This window comes from Orycteropus afer, unplaced genomic scaffold (assembly GCF_000298275.1).
Source record: "Orycteropus afer afer isolate SDZICR_OR568_19922 unplaced genomic scaffold, OryAfe1.0 scaffold00312, whole genome shotgun sequence".
NCBI classification, from domain to species: domain Eukaryota; kingdom Metazoa; phylum Chordata; class Mammalia; order Tubulidentata; family Orycteropodidae; genus Orycteropus; species Orycteropus afer.
The window spans coordinates 1,845,071-1,850,961 of record NW_006921899.1 but is presented as its reverse complement, the minus strand read 5'-3'; the positions used below and the strand labels follow the sequence as shown (position 1 = coordinate 1,850,961).

General features: G+C 40.4%; 1 pseudogene; it reads right to left on the bottom strand.

Annotated features, from left to right (window-relative positions):
- Positions 1–5,891, bottom strand: part of LOC103206360 — a 57,608-nt pseudogene that overhangs the window by 18,817 nt on the left and 32,900 nt on the right.

The following is a 5,891-nucleotide window of genomic DNA, read 5'->3' as shown; positions in this document are numbered from 1 at the left end:
GAAATCAAGGCATTCTCAGACAAACAGAAATTAAGGAATTTTGTGAAAACCATACCAGCCCTACAAAAAATGCTTAAGGAAGTCCTTCCAATAGAGAACCCACAACAGAGATCAACAAAACCAGGATACGTGGCATCAACACTAAAACCAAATCAGAAATAGATACTCAAAATAAGACCATAGAACATTGTACCTTAAAAAACAAGGAACTCAATCAGCACACAACAACAGCAAATAACCTATCAGAGGGAATAAAACTTCTGGGTACAGATTATCAAATGGAGAGAAAAATAGGACAATGTCTTTACAGTACGCACTGTTCTAAAAATGTAGAGACAAGAATATACTCCAACGTAACCACAGAGAAAAGTAACAATCCTTCTAAGCAAATCTAGAAGGAAGGAAAACATACGGGTTTAATAAGCACAAAACCAACTATAAAGAACAAAAGGGTGAAAGCATTAGCCAACAAACCGAACTCAGAACAGGAAAGTACTTGGACCAAAGAAAATGCCCAACGAAGAAGTTTTTCATAAGAACTTTTGTCAAATTTTCCTACAGCATTGCTTGCTTCCTGGGAGTCATCCTTCATAAAGTCTTCATCAAGAGTATGAGTGACCTCATTCCCAACTGAACAAAGTGCCTCCTCAGCTTGTCTAATGCAGTCCTTCAGGACTGAGTTCTCCTTCTGGAGGTCTGCGTGATTTTTTTCTGCCTTGTTTAGCAGACCTATTAAATTGTGAACTTTCTCCTTCAGTTTCAGCTGTGTTTATTGGCAATCAGTAAGTTCCAGGACACTTTGCCTGAACCTCTCTTTCTGTGCCTGTAGCTGTTTCTTCATGTTCTTTTTGCCAGCTTCCAGGTGACAAATTCTTGTCTCTTCCCTCTCCAGATCTTGCTTGAGTTCCCTGATAGCACTGTCTGCTTCCTTTTGTTGTGCTGAGAGCTGTAGCTTCTTTTGTCTGTAGCTTCTTTTGTGTGAGTGTCTGCAGGAGATAATTTGCTAAAGATGTCTTTGATGGGACGCTCCCGGTCTTCAATTTTTGTGGCCGACTCCAGTTTTTCCCTTTGGAGAAGCTGTATAGTGTTTTCCATATCTTCCATTTTAGAATGATCAGGGACTCCTGAGTCACCTTGCTCTAATCGGTGTTCAAATTCTTGAATGCGTTCTTCATAGTCGCTTAGTTCTGTTGATACTGACAGGTTATTTCTCTTAATTTTTCTTGTTGGGCATTCTGCAATACTGCTATTTTGCATTGATGGTCATCCGTTGCCTGACGTAGCTTCTGCTGAAGCTCCTCGATGCTGTTTTGCAGGTGGCCAATTTCTGGGCCATCAGAGTTCTTGCCTTCTCGTGTCATCGATGTATGTATGAGCAATATGCCTCCAGTGAACAACCTGACACTTAAGTTTTGAAACTTCCTTGGACAATCTGTTGATGTCTTCTTGTGACCAAGTTGTCAGTAAAGTCCATGCCCTCATCATGGGATGCTTCAGCATGATGACTAGTACCACAGTGGAGTGAACATGGTGGGGTGGCTGCCGGTTCCCCTCCAACTCCTGAGAGGACTGTCAGAGCGGCTGACTGCAGCTGCTGCACCTGATCCCGTAGCGCATTCTGTCTTGCTTTAAGTAGTCTGATGTCTACCTCCTTTTGCTGCAGTTGAAGTTGGTAGATTGTAGATTGCTGCTTTAGTTGAAGCTCTGAGGCTTCATACTTCTCCTGTAGTTCAGTACACAGTTTTTGAAGTCTCTCAGTCTCTGATCTCAAGCTTGTCAGAAAGGCTTCTATTTCCTTTCTGCTTGAGATGGGGAATTCTTGCACTTTCTCCCTTCCCTTCCTCAGCGTATCCATTGTGACGCTGGAAAGATGGCCAGGAATGGAAGCCATGCTGTCTCCCACTTGCCCCAAGAAATGGCCCAAGCCTGAGCCAAGACTTCCAAACCAGAAGACATCACTGTGGGTCACACATCAACTTGGTGTGCTCTGAGAAAAGCGTTCAGGTCATTGGACGTTCCCACCAAGTGTCCCAGAACACTGCTTCACATAGATATTCTGAATAGGAACAATAATTGTTCCCAGACAGCTGCCTTGCAGAAGCTGACCCAGGGGTGGGGCAAGAGAGAAGCCAGTGGGGGAGGAGAGAGGAATGCGTGAAGACCTCCCATTGTGTACATGTATGTGCAGCCGTTTCCTGCACACTTGCGGTTGAGCCTTTGGGTGTGCATCTGAGGGATGGTGGGAAAGGGCATGTGCAGACATGCTCTCATGCATCTGGGGCAGAAGACCCTGGACTGGCTGCCTACTCACAGATACCTGTTCACTTTTACTTTTTTCAATACATACACGTGTGATATTTTCTCCCAACTTTTTGTGGTTTTGGTGAAAGTTGACAGAGGAAATCAGTTTTCCATTCAATAATTCACATACATTTTATTCATTTCCATTGACTCTAATCCCCTCAATGTAACATTATTCCTTCCAAATCCTCAGTCTTTCTCCTTCCCCATTCCTCCTTCTCTCACAACAGGGCTGCCTTCTGAACTTTTTCTTGGGCAAATGCTGCCCTTTAATATAAAATGGTTGGTTTTACTAAGAATGGTCTATCTTCCCAGAGTTATTGTTCAACTTGTAGACCAATCTATTCTTATTGCATATATATATATATATATATACATATACATACATAGTGTGTGTGTGTGTGTGTGTGTGCATAAAACAAAAACAAAGACTAGTACAATGAACCCCCATGTGCCCAGAACCCAGTTTCAAAACCATCAGCTAATGGCTAATATTCTCTTTTTTAAAATCCCTTCACACATTATCAATCCTGTCTTTTAATTATCCATCTCTTTTCCCTCCCTTCACCTGTCCTCCCATTCCTGGTAAGCAATAAAACAAATTTTCTTCCCCGTGTAAACCTTTCCTTGACATTTTACAATAATGGACTCATACAGTATTTGTTCTTCTGTCATTGACTTTTTACACTCAGCTCATCTTCCAATTCATCCACATTATGAAATGATTTGATGATACTTCATTATTCTTTAATGTTGCAAAATATTCCATTGTGTGTATGCACCATGGTTTGGTTATCCATACATCTTGATGAGGATTTAGGTTGTTTCCATCTCTTTGCTATTGTGAATACTGCTGTGACGAACATGGGTGTGCACGTATCTATTCGTGTCCCTCGTGACACGGGTCTCACCTCTTTCGGATATATTCCTAGTGATGAGATTGCTGGGTCAAATGCTATTTCTATTTCCAACTTTTAAAGGAAGTGACATACTATTTTTCACAATGAGTGTACCATTTTACAGTCACACCAGTAGTGTGTGAGTTCCAGGGTCTCCATACCCTTGCTAGCATTTTTTGTTTTCTGTCCTGTTGAACTTTCCCATTTTTGCTGAGTGAGATGGTATCTCATTGTTGTTTTGATCTGCGTCTCTCTAATGGCTAATGATTGCGAGCATTTCTTCACATGGTTTTTAGTGACCTGAATACCTTCTTTGATGAAGTGGCTATTCATATCCTTTCCCTATTTTTAGTTGGATTGTTTGTCTTTTTGATGTTGCAGTATTGTTTTCTATAAATTTTAGAGATAAGTCCCTTGTCAGATATGTCGTTGTCCAATATTTTTTTCCAATCTACAGGTTCTCTTTTCATTCTTTTGATGTACATAAGAATTTAGTTTTTAGGAGGCGCCAGTCATTTAGTTTCTCTTCTGCTGTTAGTGCATTTTGGGTTATGTTTAATAGTCTATTTATACCATAAATTAGAGCCTCTAAGTTTGCCCCTATTTTATCTCTGATGGACTTTATAGTTTTTGCTTTTACATTGAGGCCTTTGATCCATCTTGAGTTGTTTATATGTACAGTGTGAGGTATGGATCTTGTTTCACTTTTCTGCAAATGGATATCCAGTTCTGCCAGCACTATTTGTTCAAGAAACTATGTTTCCCAACTGAATGGGCTTCAGTCCTTTGTCAAAGATCAGCTGTCCATAAGGGGATGGACTTCTGGACTCTCTGTTCTGTTCCAGTGGTCTGTGTCTATTGTTGTACCAATACCACCAATACCAGGATGTTTTGACTACTGTGGCTATAGAGTAGGTTTTGAGATCCAGAAGTGTGAGACCCCCTACTTTGTTTTTCTTCTTCAGGAGTGCATTGCTTATCTATGTTTTCTTTCCTTTCCATGTAAAATTGGTGATTGGTTTTTCCATGTCCTTAAAGAATGTTGATGGAATTTGGATTAGGATTACATTGAATCTGTAGACTGGTTTGGCTAGTGTTGACATTTTCACAATATTCAGTCTTCCTATCCAAGAGCATGGGATATTCTTCCATTTATATAGGTCTCTTATAGTTTCTTGTAGTAGTTTTGTAGTTTCCTTTGCATAGGTCTTTTGTGTCCCTGGTAAGATTTAGTTCTAAGTATTTCATCATCTTCATAGCTATTGCAAATGGTATTGTTTTCCTTATTTCCTTTTCAGAGATCTTTATGTTGGTGTAGAGGAATCCAACTGATTTTTGTATGTTGATCTTGTGTACTGCCACTTTACTGAACCTTCCCATTAGTTCCAATAACTTTTTTGCTGAGTCTCATGGGTTTTCTATGTACAGGATCATGTTGTCTACAAATAGAGTTTTACTTCTTCTTTGCCAATTTGGATGTCTTTTATTTCTGTTTCTTGACTTATTGCCTTGTCTTAAAAAAAAAAAAAACCACTGTCATTGAGTCAATTCCAACTCACAGCAATCCCCATTGAGTTTCCAAGGCTGTAAATCATAAATCTTTATGGAAGTAGATTGCCTCATCTTCCTCCTGTGGAGCAGGTGGTAGGTTTGAACCACCTATCTTCTAGCTAACAGCCAAGTACCTTACCCACAATGCCACCACAGCTCCTTCTTGCGCTGGCTAGGATTTCCAAAACAATGTTGAACAGAAGTGGAGCTAGAGGGTTGCCTGGTTCCTGTTCACAAGGAGAATGCTTTGAGACCCTCTTCATTGAGAATAATGCTCTATTATATGAATGAAAACTGAGCTACAGGAGTGAGTTCAGTTCCAGGTTCAAAGGGCCACCCTGGGCCATAGTCTTGGAGGTTCCACCAGGCTTTATCCCACCAGTAAGCCTGTTTTTTTTTTCTTCATAATTTTGAGTTTTATTCCTTGTGTTCTCCCACTCTATGTAGGACCTTGTAATGTGATCCCTTTCAAAGCATTTGTTGGTGGCAACTGGACTCCACCCTGGTCTTCTGATCTCAGGGTCATGGAGTTAGGTTTGTGTGGTCTATTAATTGTTGGATTAATTGTTTCCATATCTTTGATTTTCCTCACTCTCCTTTGCTCCAGATGGGGAGACACCAATAGTTACACCTTAGATGTCCTCTTGCAAGCTTTTAAGACACTAGTTGCTACTCATCAAAGCAGGATGTACAACATTGTCTTTGTGGACTATGCTGTGTCAATTGACCTTGATGTTCCCTGACACTAGGGTCCTGAGTCCCCAGGCCCAGCAAACCACTCCCTCAGTGTCTTTGGTTATGGGTAAAAACTTTTAATAACTTTGTCCTCTGGATGCTCTAATATTATGGATACATTTGCAGCACATGTCAATACATGTGAAGAAATATCCTCTGTCAAACCAATACATACTCATGAGTATAGTCCCATTCTCCTTTCCACATCTCTTGCATGTCTAGCTATGTATCCATCCGTAGATTATTGATTATTGTTAATTACTATTATTGCAGGATTGTGTATGTATTAGTATTTACCTCTGTTGCCTTTAACTCATACTTCTCCTAGCATCTTCTTTTCTTTGCTCATTTTGTGTTGACCTTCTCCTTATTGTGTATTGCCATCCCCTTCACCCAAATTGGGAG